The sequence below is a fragment of the Canis aureus genome, chromosome 1, assembly GCF_053574225.1.
Source record: "Canis aureus isolate CA01 chromosome 1, VMU_Caureus_v.1.0, whole genome shotgun sequence".
NCBI lineage: Eukaryota > Metazoa > Chordata > Mammalia > Carnivora > Canidae > Canis > Canis aureus.
Window position 1 is genome coordinate 70,971,331 of NC_135611.1, and position 22,211 is coordinate 70,993,541.

At 38.2% G+C, this 22,211-nt stretch overlaps 1 protein-coding gene across 9 annotated transcripts in view; it reads right to left on the reverse strand.

Annotated features, from left to right (window-relative positions):
• Window positions 1-220: 220 nt before the first annotated feature.
• The window catches only part of LOC144317344 (uncharacterized), a 57,625-nt gene continuing 35,634 nt past the window's right edge, over window positions 221-22,211 (reverse strand). For 5 of the 9 annotated variants that reach the window (XR_013383337.1, XR_013383334.1, XR_013383333.1 and 2 more), the window contains 3 exons: window positions 11,642-12,053; window positions 8,980-9,102; window positions 7,760-7,952 (listed from right to left, as the gene is read on the reverse strand). The gene's annotated coding sequence lies outside the window, so the exon portion shown is untranslated. Of the gene's footprint in view, window positions 675-7,759; window positions 7,953-8,979; window positions 9,103-11,641; window positions 12,054-14,565; window positions 15,685-22,211 lie in introns of those variants that run through there. The other 4 variants (XM_077903639.1, XM_077903629.1, XM_077903615.1 and 1 more) reach the window with 3 other exon arrangements.

Consider the following 22,211-nt stretch of genomic DNA (forward strand, 5'->3'; position numbering starts at 1 on the left):
AGGCAAAGTACCATTTTCATCACATCATCAGGATACATACTATCAACATGATTTATTATTGCTGCTATTGACCTTTATTCCCTGGCTTAAGTAGTGTTTCCCCAATGTAAAGTTACTTTTTGACCCCCTCTTTCCATACTATATTCTTATTTGGAATTCTTCTGCATTGGAGATTTCTCTCTTCTCCCCCATTATTAATTTAATCAATCATTTATTCATATAATATGGACGCATGGATATTTATTTTATACTATATGTTATAATCCTATACCATATGGTATTGCTCAAATCACTCCAGTTTTGACAATTGAAAGCTCTTTCCATTTACTCTTCTGTCCCTTTGTCATACTCATATCAATGTAGGGCTTTTTTGTTTTTTGATTGATCGATTTTTTTTAGCACTTTTCTTATTTTTTGGCACTACAAGAAGCTTCAGGATCATCTTCAGTATTTCATAGTATCAGCCATTTCTCCAAGGAACCTTGGTTCTTAATATTGATGATTTTTATTAGAAACCAAGATCTAGGGATCCCTGGGTGGCGCAGCAATTTAGCGCCTGCCTTTGGCCCAGGGCGTGATCCTGGAGACCCGGGATCGAATCCCACGTCGGGCTCCCGGTGCATGGAGCCTGCTTCTCTCTCTGCCTGTGTCTCTGCCTCTCTCTCTCTCTCTCTCTATCATAAATAAATAAAAAAATAAAAGAAATTAAATCAAGATCTAAGAACTAGGCATGTAAAATACTTAAAAAATGATATGAAACTGTTTAATGAGTAGTTTCTTGAATATAACATCAAAGGAACAAGGAAAAAATTGAATTCATCAAAATTAAAAGACCCCCCCAAGAAAAAAAAAGATCCTATAAGGAGAGTCAAAGGATGCACAGAATGGGAGAAAATATTGGCCAGTCCTATAGCTGAGAAGTCTAGTATTCAGAATATATAAAGAACTCTTAACAACTCACTCGTAAAAAGATAACACAATTAAAACTAGGGAAAGTATTTCTTTTTTAAAAAGATATTATGTATTTATGTGAAAAAGAGAGAGAAAGAGAGAGTGCATGATCAGGGGTAAAGAGGGAGAAGAAGGCTCCCTGCTGAGCAGGGAGCCCTATGTGGGGCTCAATCCCAGGATCTTGGGATTATGACCTGAGCTAAAGGCAGGTGCTTAACTGACTGAGCCACCCAGGTGCCCCTAGGAAAAGTATTTCAATAGACATTTCTTTTAAGAAGAAACACAAGTGGGCAATAAGCACATAAAAAGATGGTTAATATCATTAATCATTAGGCAAATACAAATGAAAACCACAATGAGATAGCATATCACACCCACTAAAATGGCTATGAATTTTAAAGGAAAATAACATGTGTGTTTTCAGGAAGTGAAGAAATTGGACTTCATACGTTGTTAGTGGGAATGTAAAATGGTGTAGCCACTGAGGGTATTTGGCAGTTCTTCAAAAAGTTAAATATAGAGTTATCACATGAACCAGCAGTTCCGCTGTTAGGTATATATCCAAGAGAATTGAAAACATGTATAGACACAAAATTTATACATGCAGCAGCATTATTAATAATAGCCAAAAAGTGGAAATAACCCAAATATTCATAAACTGATAAATGGATGAGCCTTGAAAACATGCCAAGTGAAAGAAGTCAGACACATAGTCACATGTAGTATGATTCCGTTGATACAAAGTACCCAGAATAGGCAAATCTATAGAGTAGGTAGATTAGTGATTTCCAAGGGATTGGGGAAGAGAATTGGAATCTGTGGGGTTTCCTTTGGGGTGATGGAAATGTTCTGAACATAGATAATGGCACTGGCTGCACAATGCTGTGAATCTACTAAAAATCCTGAATTGTGTATTTTCAAATGGTTAAAATGATATATTTTATGTTGTGTAAATTTTATATCAATAACAAATAAGTGATATGAATAATGTGATCATTAAAGAAAAATTGGAAAATAGAGATAAGCAAAAAGAAGGAAATCTATATCCTAACTCCATCCCCTCAATACACAATCTTCCTCATTATCTCCTATGCATATGTATACATCTAAATAAATGACATCGCAGCTTATCATTTCTGGTTTGCCAGAGCAGATTCTGAGACAAGGATCTGAGGACAGTAAGTTTTTTTTGGGAGAGAGGAAACCCCTGGCTGGAGGGTAGGGAAGTGAAACAAGGAAGGGAAAGCAGTTGGTAAAGTCTGCCTTTTCAAGCAAGCAAATTACCACTGTTGGGCAACTGAAAGTGAATTTCACTGGGGAAATGCTGGGAGCGAGTGCAGATCATGCACCTGACCCATCACACTCGAGAGGAGCTGAGTATGTATACACCAACTGTTTCCATTGTTGGAGAGGTGCTGGGAGGAGGCAGTGGTATTAATTCCCCAGCACTTCTGATGCACCGCCTTAACATAAAATGGGGATTCCGGGGATGAGAATAAGTTCCCAAAGAGCTGCAGGTTCTAGCAGCTGGAAGTCCAGCAAAAGTATGTGCTGAAAAGATAAATGTGAGAGGATATGAGCAGGGCACTGATAACATAAGACTACATATACTGTACATATATAAGAATCAGATTGATAGGTCGATATAACTAGATCTCAAACTATATCTGAAATATTTTCATCAAAGCATCAGTTTGGATATACAGATTAATCCTTTATTTATGGCTAAAGGCATTTTTACTTTATTAAAATGTTCATCACAATTGGACACTTCCAGAATGGCATTGAGTTTTCTAGGATTCTAATAGAGAAATTCTTTTTTTTAAGATTTTATTTATTTATTCATGAGAGACACACACACACAGAGAGAGAGAGAGAGAGAGAGAGAGAGAGAGAGGCAGAGACACAGGCAGAGGGAGAAGCAGGCTCCATGCAGGCAGTCCGACACGGGACTTGATCCAGGTCTCCAGGATCACACCCCAGGCTGAAAGCGGCGCGAATCCGCTGGGCCACCGGGGCTGAGAAATTCTTTGTCAAAGTAATTTTCATTAAGGCTATCATGATAATACTAAGTTAGTTTAAATTTCCACTACATAATGTGAATATGAATATTATTACATTTATTAATTCATGATTATTACATGAAGCTACATTTTGTATTATTCTGACGATATTGATATATATCCTTGCTTACAGGAAACAAAACGCCCAATGTTAAGGTGATGTTAATTGCAGAAAATATGATGCTTCATTGGAGTTAGGCTTTAGGAGAAAATATTTGGATGTATTATTAATAACTAATTTGCATTGTCCTTTCTAAACCACGTTATTATTTATTTATTTATTTATTTATTTATTTATTTATTTATTTATTTATTTATTTTCTTTCTCTCCTTTTCCTCCCTTCTTCCTTCTATTTTGCTTTGGTTTTTTTGTTGTGGTTTTTTTGTTTTGTTTTGTTTTGTTTTTTGTTTTTGCTACTGGGGTATGTTAGATCATTTTCCTACCTGTTGCTGCAAGTCAGCCATGTGGCACAAAGGTAGCTGGTCAAACACTCTCCAAATCTTCTAAGCAGAGTGTTCTCTGGAGATTGAAAGCTTGGGAATTGCTGAAGATAGGGCAAAAAGTGTTGGGAAGAAATCTTTGGGATCTTTTCTCTTTAGCTAGAGAGTTTCTAAATTCAAAGCAGTACACATTTTACTCTTGTACTACTTTGAATTTAGAAACTCTTCAGCAAAGGGGCACAAGAGAACTTTCTAGATGGATGGAAATGTGCTGTGTTCACTGGGATGGCATTTAGGCAGGTGTATACTGTTGTCAAAAGTCACAAATCTGAATTTTATTGTATGCAAGTTTATTTCATTAAAGTTGATTTTGAAAAAAAAATATTGTTGGTAAAAAAACAATAGCAACATAGGAAACAACAAAGCAAGTAAAATATCAAAAAACAAAACAAAACAAATTAGGGGTGCCTGCGTGGCTCAGTTGGTTAAGTGTCTGCCTTTGGCTCAGGTTATGATCCCAGGGTTCTGAGATCGAGCCCCATGTCAAGGTTCCTCCTAGGAGGGAGCCTGCTTCTCCCTCTGTCCCCATTCTTGCTCTCTCTCGCTCTCTCTCTCTCTCTCAAATAAATGAAATCTTTAAAAAAAAAATTCAAAGTAGTATGTACGATGTAACCAATTGAAGAAAATGTTATTATTTACATGGTTACAGATGGTGAGCATTGAGTAATGTATAGAATAGTGTATTACTGTGTTGTACACTGTTCAGATAGTATAGCATAACACTGCATGTGAACTATATACATCAATAATTTTTTAAAGGAAGAAAATGATATTACTTCATGTGGCTCCAGAATCCCTTCTAGGGAGACAGCTAATATTGGGACATTGCGCAGCTCTCCCCCCACTGTCTGCTAAACTCTTCCATTATCTCAATGCAAATCCCACTATCCCAATGGATAGTTCTGTACCAATTCAATGATAACTTCCCATTCTCCCTTCCCCCAGCTCTGGTATCCATACTACTGTGTAATTTTTGAGTTGTGATACACTGAAAAAGGGGTAGAGGTGTACATTAGCATGGGCCAGTGGATGTTGCACATGAGGAAGTCAGAATATGGGAAACAGAGAGAGCTAAGAGAAGGGGGAGTCTGCCTCAATCTCAGGAACTCTGGGAAGATTGTCAACTCCTACCACGTGTGAAATTGGAGGACCAAAGCAATTTAATTTACCTCTCAAGCATCAGAAAGGCCTGCAACAGAAGATGAGATTACAAAAAGCACTTGCTAGTTTCTGCAAGGCTTACAAAATTCATTTATTTATTCAGTAAATACTGACCAAGCACTTACTATGTGCCAGGCACTGGGATGACAATAGTACCTAAGATACGTTTTCCACCCTTATGGAGTTTACCATCTGGGAGGAAGGCAGTAAACAAAAATCCCAAAACTTTAAAGTTATAAGTAATTGTATTTGTAATCGGCACAAAAAATCCTCAAAGAGTTTGCAATCTACTGAGAATGCAGTTGGGCAGGAATAACCCTAAATATACAACTACATTCTATAATATCCTTCCAGTAACAGCTAATATGTCCTTTTATCTTTGAGGATTTCTGGATGCCCATCTTTATAAGTGTAATTAATCAATCCGTTATCTGCTCTAGTACAGTTCACACCAGTCTTTAATTTTGGGCAATCACGTTGGATTTCAGTTATTGTTATTTGGTCTTCCCTACTAGACTGTCATCTCCTCAAGGGCAATTAGTTTACTCAACTTGGCTTCATTTGATTGAATAAACTTTGGTTGAGAACCTGCTGTGTACTAGACACAATGCAAAGTGCTGGGGACCCAAAGATATAAATATCCTTAGCTGTTGGTTTCATACTTAAGGAAGCTCACTTCCAGGAAATTGAATAGGACCAGGGGAGGGAGACTGACGGAAGGGGGTCCAGGGAGGAGGGTTTTTTTTTTTTTTAGAATTTTATTTTATTTTATTTTTATAATAAATTTATTTTTTATTGGTGTTCAATTTGCCAACATACAGAATAACACCCAGTGCTCATCCCGTCAAGTGCCCCCCTCAGTGCCTGTCACCCATTCACCCCCACCCCCCGGGGAGGAGGGCTTTATAACAGGGTGAGAATAAACAAGCAAAGTCTGAACTAGGGCAGTGGCAGCGGGAATGGAAAGGAGGGAATAAATTCAGAAGACATTCTGGAGATAGGATTTGGCCATTCATTGAATATGGAGGAAAGTGGAGTCAAAGTTGAAGACAGTTGCTATTTTTTTCCTCTTCTAGTTGAAAGCAAATAAAAGGTTGATTCTGCTTATATGAGAATATATCTAGAATAGGCAAATTCTTTTTTTTAAGATTTTATTTATTTATTCATGAGAGGCACAGAGAGAGAGGCAGAGACACAGGCAGAGGGAGAAGCAAGCTCCCTGCAGGGACCCCGATGCCGGACTCGGACTCAATCCCGAACCCCAGGGTCACGCCCTGAGCTGAAGGCAGACCTGCAACCACTGAGCCACCCAGGCATCCCAAGAATAGGCAAATTCTTAAAGATGGTAAGTGGAATAAAGGTTGCCAGGGGCTGAGGGAGGAGGAAATGGTGTTCACAGTTTCTGTCTAGGTTGATGAGAAAGTTTTGGATGTGAATAGTATTGATGATTGCACAAAATTGTGAGTATACTTAATGCCCTTGAATTATACACCTAAAAATAATTAAAATTGTACATTTTATGTTATATATATATTACCACAATAAAAACTTAAAAAAGTGAAAGGATATATTTTTAGAGAAACGATCAGCAAAATTATTTACACATCAAAATCATTCCTTTTTTAAAATTTCAGATTTTTTTCTTTTTTTTTTTTTTAAAGATTTTAGTTATTTATTCATGACAGACAGAGAGAGAGAGAGGCAGAGACACAGACAGAGGGAGAAGCAGGCTCCATGCAGGGAGCCCGAAGTGGGACTCAATCCAGGGGCTCCAGGATCACACCATGGGCTGAAAGCAGCGCTAAACTGCTGAGCCACCCGGGCTGCCCAGAATCATTCCTAATTAGGGACATACATACATACCTTTGTGGCATGCTTTATATAATGAATTCACATGTGTTCACTGAAGAGTATTATATAGTTGACTCCAGGATAGCATAGGTTTGAATGGCATGGGTCCACCTATGTGCCCATTTTTTTCAGTATATACAGTACTGTATTTTTTCTTATCATTTTCTTAATAACTTCTTTCTCTAGCTTATTTTATTGTAAGAATGCAATATTAATACACATAGTACACAAAATATGTATTAATTGACTATACTATTGGTAAGGCTCCTGGCCAACCTTAGGCTAATAGCAGTTAAGCTTTTGAAGGAGTCCAATGTTATATGCAGGTTTTTGAATCTCCACATTGTTCAAGGGCCAACTGTAATCAGTGCTATAAGAGAATGTGGAGAAATGACTTGCAAAGAGAGTCAATTTAATTTTTAAAAACTATACACTGAGTGCCAAATTTCACACTCCATCTCATTTACTCCTTATACAATCATGAGGAAAGTATTAGCTTCATTTATTAATGTTTTTAAAGCTGGATTATTCTTAAGTCAGCATTTTCTGATTTGTCATTATAAATTGATGTGCATAGCTACTGAATCTTTTTCAAAACCAGTAATTGTTTACTGCATCTTTATGTAGCTAATCAGAGTTTTGAGAGTTTCAAGCATGAACACCATATTTCAAAGTTAAATTAGTGGTAGTGTCTACTTACATTAATTCATTCACTAAGTAGAAGAATTAGTGTCATATAATGAGTCTTGATCATTGACATGTCTCTTTATGAAGTTCTTTGGTTTAATTTTTTTTTAGATTGTATTTATTTATTCATGAGAGACAGAGAGAGAGAGGTAGAGAAACAGGCAGGCTCCATGCAGGGAGCCCGACGTGGGACTCGATGTGGGACTCGATCCTGGGCCTCCAGGATCATGCCCTGGGCTGAAGGCGGCACTAAACTGCTGAGCCACCCAGGCTGCCCTATTTTTTATTTTTAAGATTTGTTTTGCCTCTTCTTGTAAATTTCGTAAAATAGTTTTATTTTTTACCCTTGAAATTTATATATTTCCCTACATATTCTACTAAACTTGAGATAATTCTTAGAACCTCCAAATAATAGTAAAAATGTTGTCATAGGTATTTTTTTAAGTCCAGATACAGAAAAAAAAGACAGTATCATTAAGCCTATGAATCATCCCACTTATACTCCATGAAAGCCACACAAATATTAGCAATAAGGACAAGGATCATTCAAAAAGGGTCAGGAAGGTTATATTTAGGGGATAATTTTTCTTACTTCAGCATGTGCACATTTGGAAATATCAGTGCTTAGGGGTGCTGGGTGGCTCCCCCGGATAAGCCTCTGGCTCTCAATCTGAGCTCAGGTTCTGATCTCAGGGTCATGCATTCAAGCTCTGCATTAGACTCCATGCTGGTTGGAGCCTATTTAAAAAAAAAGAAGAAAGAATATATGAGTGCTTCAGGTAACTTATTTGTAATATTCATTCACTTTATGACTTTTAATTAGAAAAGTTTGAAATTTATTGCCTAATATAAATTTAGTGTTGTAATAGATCAGATATTTCCCCAGCAGTGCTTCAGAATATCAGAGGCATTCCAGTTCAGGTTAGCAAGGGAGCCCCAGACCATCAGACCATCAGACCATCAGGGGGTCTGCTATTGTTTTTCTCATGTTAAGTTAAAAAAAAAGAATGTAACTTTCAAAAATGGGCAAATCCTTAGAGACAGAAAGAAGATTAGTAGTTGCCACAGCCTGGGGAGAGAGGGAGGAAGGAGCCACTGCTTCATGAGGGCAGGGTTTCTTTTTGGAGTGATGAAAATGTTCTGGAGCTAGAGAGTGGTGATGATTGCCTGACATTGCCAATGTACTAAATGCCACTGAATTTTCACTGTCACACGGTTAAATCAATAAAGTTTATGTTATATCTATTTTACTGCAATAAAAAAGTAATCTTATTACAAAATGGTAATTTAAAATTATTTATACCAGCATGAGGAGATAAACATCACTGGCAATCTGGCTACCCAGATGGAACCAATGCTGCCATTTTGGGGACTATCCTCCTAATTGTGCTTCTGTGTATCTAATTATGGTCTGTCTTAGTTAAGTAACACAAAATAGAAAGCAGGTGTCTTCTGGAGACCATGGGCAGAAATGCAGTGGGGCCTCAGAAAAGGGTAAAGGCCTCTGGGAGCTGAAGGGTCATCGAGAGGTCAGGCAGAATGGGCTCTGTGGGTCATAAGAGACACAGAGAAAGGCTGAGACACAGAGGGAGAAGCGGGCTCCCCATAGGGAGCCTGATGTGGGACTGGATCTCAGGACCCCGGGATCATAACCTGAGCCGAAGACAGACGCTCAACCACTGAGCCACCCAAGCGTCCCTTACATTATCTTGCTTCACTTCCCCATCCACATGGCAGATTGCTGCCCCACAGCCCCTCAACGTACCTGTTGACATGCCAGTTCCCCACAAACTGGCTGGTTTTCTCAGACCCAATTCCAAGTTCTGCTCAGCTTTAGCCAGGGGATTCAGGTCAGGCAATATAAACAGGAATTAATTCAGATCATTTGCTTTGAAAAATTTTGAGACAGAGGTATCATTAGCGTTAGGTGTTTTCCAAGGCATGAAAAAATCATAATGATAATAACAGTTATGATTATAATAACAGATAATAACAGGAACTTTAACAACATATTGTACATATACAGTTAATAATTTTCTACATTAGTAGGTATTTCATAACCAATTGCAAAAGTAGGTGTAATTTAATTAATTGGTTAACTAATTTAAAAGTCGATGTGAAAAAAAAAGTTGATGTGCACTATATCTTCAGTGAAGTCATCAATTTGGCACTTCACATGGAATGCTCTGGAATTATTTTTTTCTTAATTTATTCTCTGATTAAAGGCCAAGCAGTGCTTAGGATGCAGGTTCTTTAGAGAATTTCTTGATAATATGAGGATTTAAGTAAGTATTCTTTTTAAAAAAAAATTATGTATTTATTGGAGAGCAAGAGAACACAAGCTGGAGGAGAGGCAGAGGCAGAGGCAGTGGGAGAAGCAGGCTCCCCACTGAGCAGGGAGCCCAATGCCAGGACTCAGTCTGGGACCCTGAGATCACGAGCTGAGCCAAAGGCAGATGTTTCACTGACTGAGCCACCCAGGTGCCCCAAGTAAGTATTCTTTTTAACTGAAAAGGGCAATTTGGGGTTTTGTTAAAAATTAAAGTATAATTTACATTCTACAAAATCCTATTGTAAATGTACAATTCAGTTTAATGAGTTTACGAAGTTGTGCATATGTCACCACAATCTCATTTTACAGCTTTCCCTTCACCCACAGAAGACCCCTCTACCTAATCGCATTCAATCTCATTTCTACCTTTAGCCCAAGGCAACCACCAATTTCTTTTCAGTCTCCATGGATTTGTAAAAAGGATAATTTTATAAAAATTTTTATAGACTTTGTGGAGCTCTCAATATCATCATATACAAATAATGTCCAATTTAATGAGATAATCTCTCATTTGATCTTCATCAAAATATGTAATTCACTACCCTGTTTTTTCTACTATACATTCAAAGTTATACATATGCATAGTTGAAGTATGTAAGTATATATTTATGGGGGGTGAGCTCATTTTTTAAGTCCTCCTGAATTGTCCCGCATCAGCTGCTGCTCCCTGCCCCCATCAGCTTTTTTTTTTCTGCCAGTCACCATCTGAATTCATGGGCTCTAGAATGGGATGCTGCTTTGTCCACACAGGCCGAGGAATCATGAGAGAGGAGACAGCCAGACTTTCCTTTCTGCTTCGTCCCGTATTTTTCATATGACTATGCCCCATGCCTCTGAGGATACGCTAAGCTCATCAAACATTTGGATTATCACACACGGGTGGAAAAATTTGAAAGTATTCCTGAAGTCCTGGATATAAGTGCTGAAGGAGTTAACCCTCCACAGGGACTCCTCATTCCTGTTTGAATCTCTTGCTTCTGTCGTTAGGCTTATGAAAGTATCTCCTTCTAAATCCTGTCATACATAGATGTCCCCAACCCCTGCCACTTTCCTGGAAACTCTAGTCCCAACACATAAGGATTAGTCTTACTGGAGATCCACACTTCTCTCAGGACTCTAAGTATTCAAGTACGAGTTACTTGATCCCTGGGTGGCTCAGTGGTTTAGTGCCTGCCTTCGGCCTAGGGTGTGATCCTGGAGTCCCGGGATCGAGTCCCACATCATGCTCCTGGGGATGAGTCATGCATTGGGCTCCTCACAGGGAGCCTGCTTCTCCCACTGCCTGTATCTCTGCCCCTCTCTCTCTCTCTCTCTCTGTCTCTCATGAATAAATAAATAAAATCTTAAAAAAAGAAAAAAGTATGAGTTACTTCATCCAGGTTGGAGTTATATACTCCAGAGAAGAGGGCCTAGGAACCAAAGTTGGTGGTGGCCTCTCAAGTGTCAGAACAGGTCAGAACAGGTGGGCATAGGTGTGACGGAAGACTGGTGTTCCAATCTCAGGAAACGTGTCAGAGTAGCTGTGGGTAACTTAAAATTGAATTCTCTTGATAGCTCTCCTCCACTGGAAGTTGAACATAACTTTTATTCTCTGGCCTATCCAGGCTAACTACAGAATAAAATACACAAATATATCATCATGTTTATCATACCATCCCCCAAGGACAAATTTTAATTCTCAGAAGTCGTGCAGTAAAGTCATGAGGAGGGAGAGAAGTATTTTCCTGCTGACTCATAATTTGCAATCAATAAAATCTGTCTTGTACATTATTTACTGCACAAATATAATATAAGCAGTATTGGTTCTCTTCCCTCTCCCCCTTCTCCACTCTCTGCTTTCAAATTATGACCTCTCGGGTCTTCTAGGAAAACAAAGAAATCCTATTGTTAGCTCATAAACTGTATGTTTTCTTGGCTGTTCCCTTAACTGTCTTAGACTCAGCTGAAGCTGTGAAATCAGTACTTATAAGTTCTTGATTAAATTCTTGGCCAAGGTCATACTCTGTCTAGGGAGGAGGAGAGGTCATGATTTCATTCTTCTAGTTAAAAGCACATAAATTAGTATATGTTCTTAATTTACATGATTTCTACTTACCCTATTTACTAAGCAACTCATGGATACAGTGGCATTCTGTTAGTCCTGTCCAGTGATGGTTCTCAAATATGGGCAATACAGTTTTGATAAGATAAAGCTGAGTTTACTGCTTGGATTGGTAAGAAGCACACCTCCACAGAGCTTTGGCAATGTCTCAAAGAGGGTAAGGTCAGGTCAGAATTTATTGAGAATTTGAAGTTTGTCTTAAGGTGAGTCTATCAATGCAGAGATTTGACTAGAATTGGGTAAGGATTAGACAAAACAGGATTGGTGGAAACAATAAGGAATGGGTTTTGAGGCTAGAGCTTCAAAGAATTGCAGGGCACAAACTGCCTGTTGATGCCTTCCATTGGAGACTTTCTTTTGGGAAGTTCTGTGATGAACTCTCAAAGCTTGATGGAAAAAGAAACTCCTAGAAAAGTAATGAAGATAGAGGAATAAAAAAAACAGGTTAGAGAAGAAGGTATGTGAAGTAGTTTCAGTTCTCAGTGTCCATGGTAGGTGGAACGTAGTTGGTTTGGGTTATTAGCCCCCCTTTTCAATCTCTCCAAGTGAATTAAGCTGTTAGAAACAGATAAATTCCAAATGTATGTTGCTCAAATATGAAAAAATTTACTCTTCATTCAGGTTAAGTCCAAAATAAGTGTTCCTAATCAATGTATGGTTTTCCTCCTTGGGGAGAGGACTCCAGCTTTTTAGAAACTGAGCTCCTTTATCTCTTAAGGCAATGACCCTCACATTTGAGCAGTCACCAGAATCACCTGGAGTTTTTGCTAAACTATAGGTTGCTGGGTCTTATCCCTAAAGTTTCTTGTCACATGACCCCACCTAGACACATAGAGAACTAGGAAATCTTATCCCTTTGACTGAAAAATAATTTTTGTAGAAAATGAACCTTAGTGGATATATATCCACTTCTTTCTAGCCTAGCATTTAACCAACATAACTCCAAGAGCACCCATTTCCCACACATAGAGCACACTCAACTCCTCCAAAGACCTATCCAATTTACTATATTCTCTTTACAATCCTCTTTACTAAACCCAAAAGTGTCTCCCCATGGTTTACACCTTATAAACCAAAAAATTGTTTGTTCTACAATACATAATGGTTAAACAGGGATAGGATCTTGCCCATTTAGACAAGAAAAATGGAGAAACACAGCAGTCATAGCAATTTGTCCATAGCAATGACAAAATCCTGTAGGACAGGCATGGATAGGAGCGGGAGAGCAGTTCACTTAGCGGATCCAAGCATGCTGTCTAGAAAGAACTCCCTTTGGCCATAATCTGTGACACTTGTGGTCATGACTTCATTGTGACCCTTAGTAGGCTTCTGATCTATTTGCAATCAGGCAGTTCAATGTGCTTATAACTGCACTTTAGGCAGAATTCTGAAGCCTAAATCTACTTTTCTATTTCTTTGTCCCCTATTGCTCTTTTTAAAAAAAGAGAAATGCTTTTCTTTAAGATTTTCTTTCTTTCTCTTTCTTCTTTCTTTCTTTTCTTTTCTTTTCTTTCTTTTCTTTTCTTTCTTCTTCATGAGAGACACACAGAGAGAGAGGCAGAGACACAGGCAGAGGGAGAAGCAGGCTCCATGCAGGGAGCCCGATGTGGGACTCGATCCCGGGACTCCAGAATCACAGCCTGGGCTGAAGGCAGGCACCAAACTGCTGAGCCACCCAGGGATTCCCCACTATTGCTCTCTCAATGGGGACTACATTGAGGCCCTTTTGAAACAGTAGGTGAAAATGTCGCATTCTTGATGGCTTGTTGGTGTAGATATGTTTTGGTATCTAAGACCTCTTTCAGGCTGGTCTCTTACTGTTGGGGTCTGCAGTCATTTTCTGCAACCCTTAGAAGTCCCAAAACTTTGGATTCTCATTACCTTCCATTTTTCTGTTTGCAAGCTGGCCAGTTCTTCCCAGATGTCCATGATTTATGATAACTTGCTAAAAGCAAAGTAAATGTTAGCATACACTAACATGCCTACTCTTACTAACCATTTCCACTCAAGCTACTGACTTGTAGACTCTGGTCTTCTTTCCAATCCATCAGTTTTGCCAAATGTCTTGTGGCTGCATGAAACAATAAATCTGAATATATTCAGTTTTTGACTGCTTCCCCTGATCACTAACCAAGCTTCATATACTTTAGATTTTTGTCACATCAATATCCTATTTCTGATACTAATTTCTGTATTAGTTAAGGTAAATCTGGCTGCTCTAACAAATGAACCAAAAAATGTAAGCTCAGTCATGATAGATGCTTATTTCTCACTCATGTGAAGTTTCATGAGATTCTTAATTGCTAGCAATTTCCATCTTTGTAGTGATAGAGCCTGATTGGGGCTCTGCTATCTCCTAGGGCTTCAGTGTTCTTGGCTTGATTTTCTGCATCTAGCTTACAGTCAAGAGACTGTGGGCTAGGCATATTCTCTTCTTAACATTGCTGGTCTGGAAACAACACGCATCACTTCTGCTCACATTTTATTACTGAGAACAAGTCACATGGCCCTACCCAGATGTAAGGACTAACAAAACATTAGTCTCTACCTGAGTAATCCTTTTGTAGCAAAACTCCACACTGTGGAAGGGAAGCACAAATCTTTGGTGGCCATCAGGTCATATGCCACACCAGCAAACCCTATCATTTATGCCATCCAGGCAAAATCTAACTTGGATATAGGTAAGTATTCTACCAGTTAGAATTGCTTTGGGCTGTTAGTAATATATTTCAGAAATAAGAGTGACTTAAACAAGACCAGAGTTTATTTCCCACTCACATAAAACATGTAGAAATGTATCTACAGAGAGAAAAGAATGAAGCACATCTATAATGAGAGGAACTGAGGCCATGTGTTTTCAGAAGGTTCTGCTGGCCAATTCCAGGTTCTAACCCTGACTTTGGAGTCCATTAGACACCTTTCTTTTTTCTTTCCTTTTTTTTTTTTAAGATTTTATTTATTTATTAATGAGAGACACACAGAGAAAAGCAGAGACACAGGCAGAGGGAGAAGCAGGCTCCCTTTGGGGAGTCCAATGCAGGACTCAATCCCAGGACCCTGGGTATCATGACCTGAGCCGAAGGCAGAATCTCAACCACTGAGCCACCCAGGTGCCCCTAGACACACTTGTTTTCTTTTAATAATTTTCTTTGTTCTCTGACCTGGTCTGACAGGCTTACTATTACCTGCAACCCAAATCAGATCTCCTATTTGAAACCAAAAGTTATTTCTAAGAATATCAGCAATACTATCATTGCTTATTAGGAGGTATTTGGGCACTTGTGACAGTATATAGGGCAAATTGATGCTAAAAATTATTTCCTTACTCTCTTGACTTGCTGAAACTTTCATGGGCAAGGTTCTTAAAAATTTTGGGGGGGAATGGTCTTTTGTATGAAAAATGTACCTGGTTTGTGCTTAAAAATTGCTTTGAAATATTGTGGGAAATGATTTCCTCCTTAGATTTGTCTTTGTAAGATAACTTTTTGGAACTCAAATTTGAGTCTGTTGCCAAACAAAACATTGAGAAAATTATTTTGGAGAATTTTTATGGTAAAATATCTTCCTGTTACTCTCAAAACAAGTGATCAGATATTTTTATCCTATTTCATCTACCCCTATTTGCAAAGCTATTCTATTTGCACTTTTCTTTGTGAAGACATCATTTAAAAGGATTTATGTTATGCTCAGTCTCCCACACTAACTAGATTTTGTAGCAATCAAGCAGCTTCAAATACTCTTATTGATACGTTTTCAAAGTGAGAAAATCTTGCTTTGTCTTACTCAGGTTTTGATTTATCTTGAAACTTTAAAATACATTTTAAAAAGAGTCGGGTTTGAGCTATATATTGTTAAAAAGAGACAAAAAGCTTCAGACAGAGTCACTTATTCTAAGTCCCACACCATCAAACTGAGACTTAATGCCTAACTTAATTATAGTTTCAACCTCTCCTGGGAGTAGAATTTTAAACTAGTCAATCTGGAATTACCTGGTCAGCACTAGTAAGGTAATCTTTCTGACAGACCGCTGTTGTCTTCTAAAGAAAGATAAGCTTGTCACAAACAATCCATTCTTGTCTACTTTCTTGTCCTTCCCCCACTTCCCCCACCCTGCCTATAAGTCATTTTGTACAACTCCTTGGAGCTCCCTTATTATTTGCTAGATGGATACTGCCTGATTTATGAATCATTGAATAAAGCCAATAAGGTGTCTTTAAAATTTACTCAGATGAATTTCATTTGTTTGTTTAACAATATTGGTGGCAGTGGTGGGATCTGAGAGAAACTTCTGTTGGCTTTAGGGACAATGAGAAACACAGACACTGGTACACAACAAACTCTTTAAAAAGAAAAAGAAAGGAAGAGAATTCAAATAGATTTTATCTATCTATCTATCTATCTATCTATCTATCTATCTATCTTATTTATCTATTTATTTTAGAAAGAGAGTGTGTGAGAGCATGAGCGGGGTGGGGGGCGGGCAGAAGAAGGAGAGAGAGAATCTCCAGCAGACTCCGCACTAAGTGTATAGCCCAACTTGGGGCTCATCTCATGACCCATGAGATCATGACCTGCGCTGAAGCCAAGAGTCAGATACTTAACCTACTGTGCCAACTAGGCACCCCTGGTGTTCTCTTTCTTGTCATTTCTGAGGGTCGTGGGTAAGTTCCTCTCCATTCTGAACTTCACTTTCTTTCTGTCAAGATCACAATCTAATTGGCTTTCCTGTTCAGGGCTCAGCATGTCAGCCTGAGCTGGCAGATAGTTCCAACTGGAACCCAAGTCTCTAGCCTTTAGTTAAGTCTGCAGTTCCCCATTTAATTGAAACCTTCAGCTCTTGGTTCAGTCCCAATCCCACATTAGGATACTGTTGCTGGTTCAGTTTGTACTCCCCATTTGTTTGGGTTTGCTGGTTCAGTACTTTCTTCAGTTGACAATTGCTAATACACTCAAGGCCTCTGTCAGCCAGTCCATAGTAACATCTCTTTCGTTACTGTGGTATGTTGATGTGCACACGTTTATCTTGTTTTGTGTAAATAAAATTAGTGGGCATGAGTCAAGACCTAAAAGCTGTTTCAGTGCTAACCACTTAACTCAAAGACTTCTGGGTTAGGATAACTTGGTCACAGATTGAGTTAGACCGATACTAGGTCACCTGCCAATCTCAAGAAAATTTCCATGCAGTGAGGTACACTGTAAAATACCACACAATCCCCAACACAGTGGCATGCTCCTCTTAGGTATTAATTTGGCTCTGTGGGACGTAAGGCTTAACTAAAGAAATGTGATCCTTAGTTCCAAAGAGTTGAGCTTGTCACTTTCTAGCACAATTGTTTATATCTAAGAACTGTGATCCTGGAAGCTGTAGATGTCTACACAAATGGCAAGGTCTTACTAAAATTTGTGTCCTGAGAACTTGGCTTGGTAACTCTCAGGTTGGGGGCCCCAATATACGGCCGGACAGTACTATGGGTTAACGTCCATTTGTAGCTAGGGTCCTGCCAAACTGTCACCCCTCAATCTAAATTTACAGTGGCCAGTATGAGAAAATGATCTAGTTAGACAAGATCATTCATTTAAAAGTGAACTTCAAATCAAGTGAACTCAAGTCAAACAAATAGAATGGGACACTTAGTTTAACTGGCATTCAGAAGTCTCCAAAAGGCTTCCAACATTCCAAAATAGCTTTATTGATAGATTCATTACAAATGGTTAATGAAAAATTAAAGATATAAAAAATACTGACATTAACTCCTATGATTCCCCTCTTTCTTCCTTTTAAAAAGTACTTATTGTAGTAATTCTATCTGAGTTGTCTTTCTACTCTGAAGACATCACAAGATCATAAACAAAAGTTCACCAAGTTGATGGCCCTACAGATGCCTCCGTGTCTACCCTTGAAGGAGTACCCCCATAGAGCTCCTCCTAGGGTTGATGGTACTCTTGAGGGATTTTCTGATACAATGATAGGATATTCCTTTAAACAGCCAGGAAGAAACTAAAATTATTATTATTTTTTTAAAAGATTTTATTTATTTATTCATGAAAGAGAGAGAGAGAGATAGAGAGAGAGGCAGAGACACAGGCAGAGGGAGAAGCAGGCTCCATTCCGTGCAGGGAGCCTGACGTGGGACTCGATCCCAGGTCTCCAGGGCCACACCCTGGGCTGAAGGCGGCACTAACCGCTGAGCCACCTAGGCTGCCTGAAGAAACTAAAATTAAAATTAAATGGAAAACTGCCAAGTTTTGATAGACACCAGAGTCTGCAGATGAGATCCTCAGAAAACTTGCAGAAGCCAATCAACGGTAAAAATTCTTACCAGAAGGAGAGGGGAAAAGATCGTGGCAGTGTAGGAGGACCCTAGGCTTGCTTTGTGTCACAAAAACAACTAGATAACTATCAAATCATCCTAAATACCTTCAGAAATTGACCTGAAGCCTGGAAAAACAAACTCCACACCTAAAGTTAGAGAAGAGAACATATCAAAGAAGGTAGGAAGTGCAGAGACATGGTTCAGGGGAGAAATGGATCATGGTACCGTGGAGGGGAGGGAGCCATAATCACCAAGAAGGATGAGAGAGAGGAGCGTAGAGGGGAACACACAAGGAGGATGTTTCCCCATAGTTACTGGCTTGGAAAGCAAGAGGGGCTGAATTTTGTAAGTCCTTGCAACCAGAGAGGCTTAAAGCCTGAGCTGCTTACACTAAGCCCCACACCCTGCACTCTTGTGGAACTGCCCTTCTCAGTCAAGCTTACCTCAGTCCCAGATCCCGGGGTCCTATTCACTAGAAGACTGGCACAAAACCCCGCCCCTATCATGTCTCCTGACCAGAGTTTTGCATGGCCTTGGTTCTGGAGAAGGTGGTGACAATTCTCATTTCACAAGAAGACCAGAGCACAGCTAGTTAAAACTTGTCATATTCAGACCAGAGACTAAACAATGCCCACAGAAGGCACTACACATGTCTGGTCTGAAGGACAGAACAGCCAGAGCACAACAGCAGAGTGCCTGCAGCACACACTAGAGACACTCCCTGATATGCCAGGCCCAGACTACTTCTTTGTAAGGCCATTACTTTCAAGAGCAGGAGACATAACTGGCTTTTCTAATACACAGATACAAAGACTTGGACAAAATGAGAAGACAGAGGAATATATCCCAAATCAAAGAACAATATAAGGCCACAGCCAGAAATCTAAAAACAGTATAAATAACATGCCTGGTGGAGAATGTAAAGCAATGATCATAAGGATATTCACTGGACTTGAGAAAAAATAGAAGATAATCAGTGAGACCCCTATGACAGAGATAAAAGAGTTAAAAAAAGAAAAAGTCAGAGATGAAGAGTGCAATCAATGAGCTAAGAAACACTCTTGTTACAATAAACATCAAGCTGGAAGAAGAGGAATGAATTCATGACCTAGAAGACAAAGTAATGGAAAGCAATGAAGCTGAACAAAATAGAGAAAGAATTATGCAAAACAAGAATAGACTTAGGGAACTCAGTGACTCCATCATAGTAACATTCCTACTATTATAGGGGTCCCAGAAGAAGAGAGAGGAAAAGGGGCAGAAAACTTATTTGAAGAAATAATAGCTGAAAAATTCCCTAATCTGGGGAAAGAAAATAATATCCAGATCCAGGAGAAAAAGAGAACCCCCAACAAAATCAACAAAAAATAGATCCACACCAAGATACATTATAATTAAACAGGCAAACATATAGCAACAAAGAAAAACATCTTGAAAGTAGCAAGACTAAAGAAGACAGTTATAAGGGAAAACCCACAAGGCTATCGGCAGATTTTTCAGCATAAACTCTCCAAAGCAGAAGGGACTGGCATGATATATTCAAAGTACTGAGTGGGAAAAATCTGCAGCCAAAAATACTCTATCCACCAAGGCTAACATTCAGATTAGAAGGAGAAATAAAGAGTTTCACAAACACTAAAGGAGTACATCACCACAAAATCAGCCCTGTAAGAAATACTAAAGGGGACTTTGTAAGTGGAAAGAAAGACCAAAAATGACAGTATGAAGGTAGTAAACACAAAAGCAGGTAAAAATGAATATTTCTATTAAAAAATCAGTGAAGGATCTCATAAAATAAATGGATATAAAATATGACAACATATAACTAAAATATGGGGAAGATAGAAGTAATGAATGGGTTCAAACATAAAAGACCATCAAGTTAATACACAGATGTTATATACAAACCTAACCACAAATCCAAAACTACTAATAAATGTACAAAGAATAAAGAGAAATAAATCCAAATATATCACTAAAGAAACCAGCAAACCATAAAAGAGAGAAAGATAAGGGTCAGAAAATATCTCCAAAAAAACCCACAAGTAATAAAACGGCAATAAGTACATATATATCAATAATTACTTTGAATGTAAATGGACTGAGTGCTCCAATAAAAAGATATAGGGTATCAGAATGGATAAAAAACCAGGACCCATCTATAGATTGCCTATAAGAAACTGATTTTAGACCTAAAGACATTTGCAGATTGAGACTGAGGGGATGGAGAAACATTTATCATGCAAATGGTTTTCAAAGAAAAGCCACGGTAGCAATACTTATATCAGACAAACTACAGACTTTAAAACAAAGACTGTAACAAGACACAGAGAAGGACACAATATAATAACAAAAGGGATAATCCAACAAAAAGATGTAATAATTGTAAATATTTATGCACCCAACATGGGAGCACTCAAATACATAAAACAGTTAATAATAAACATAAATAAACTAATTGGTAATAATACAATAATAGCAGGGGACTTTAACACCCTACTTGCTTCAATGGACAGATCATTTAAACAGAAAATCAACAAAGAAACAATGGCTTTAAATGACACACTGGACTGGATGGACTTAAAAAATACATTCAGAACATCCAATCCAAAATTAGCAGAATGCACATTCTTTTCAAATGTACATGAAAATTCCTCCAGAAAAGATCACATATTAGGCCACAAAAGAAGCCTCAACAAATTCAAAAATATCAAATTCATACCATGCAATTTTCATGACCATAATGCTATGAAACTAGAAGTCAACCACAAGAAAATCTACAAAGACCAGAAATACATGGGGGGTAAATTACATGCTACTAAACAATGAAAGGGTCAACCTGTAAATAAAAGAAGAAATAAAAAACACTTGGAAACAAAAAAATGAAAACATAATGGTCCAAAATCTTGGGATGCAGCAAAGGGATGTTATGTAGCAATACAGGCATACCTCAAGAAGCAAAAAAAAAAAGAAAAAAAAATTCTCAAATAATCCTAGTCACAGCAATCAGACAGCAAAAAGAAAAAAAGTCATCCAAATTAGCAAGGAAGAAGTAAAACTTCCAGTATTTGCAGAAAACATGATACTGTATATAGAAGAGCTGAAAGACTGCTAAAAATTGCTGGAACTGATAAAGAAATTCAGTAAAGTTGCAGGATACAGGGGGCATCAGGGTAGCTCAGTGGTTGAGCATCTGCTTTTGGCTCAGGTTGTGATCCTGGGGTCCTAGATCTAGTCCCATCATTGGGCTCCCTACAGGGAGCCTGCTTCTCCCTCTGCCTATGTCTCTGCCTCTCTCTCTAATGAATAAATACATACAATCTTTAAAAAGTTGCAGGATACAAAATCAATGTACAGATATCTGTTGAATTCTATACACCAATAATGAAGGAGCAAAAAGAGAAATTAAAGAATCGATCCTATTTACAATTGCACCAAAAATAATAAGATTACCTAGGAATAAACCTAACCAAATAGAAGAAAGACCTCTTTCATTGAGGAAAGAAACTGAAGATGACACACATAAAAATGGAAAGACATTTCATGGTCATGGATTAGAGGAACAATTATTGTTCTACACAAAGCAATCTACAAATTCAATGCCAATGAAATCCCAATGAAAATACCAATAGCATTTTTCACAGAGCTAGAACAAATAATACTAAAATTTGTATAGAACCACAAAAGAGCCAAATAGCCAAAGCAATCTTGAAAAAGGAAAGCAATTCTAGACTTCAAGTTATATTACAAAGCTGTAGTAATTAAAACATCTTGGTACTGGCACAAAAATAGACACATATATCAATGGAACAGAATATAAAACCCAGAAATGAACTCAAAATTATATGGTCAACTTATCTTTGACAAAGCAGGAATTAATATCCAATGGGAAAAAGACTGTTTCTTCAACAGATGGTGTGGGGAAAACTGGACAGCCACATGCAAAGGAATGGAACTGAACCATTCTCTTTCATCATACAAAAAATAAACTTAAAATGTATTTAAAACCTATATGTGAGACCTAAAATCACAAAAATCCTAGAAGAAAGAACAGGGAGTAATTCCTCTGATATTAGCCAGAGCAACTTCTTTCTAGATATGTCTCTTGAGGCAACGGAAACAAAAAAAATTAACCTATTGGGACTTCATCAAAATAAAAACTGCACAGAGAAGGAAACAACAAAAGGCAACCTACAGAATGGGAGAAGATATTTTGTAAACAACATATCTAATAAAGGGTTAGTATCCAA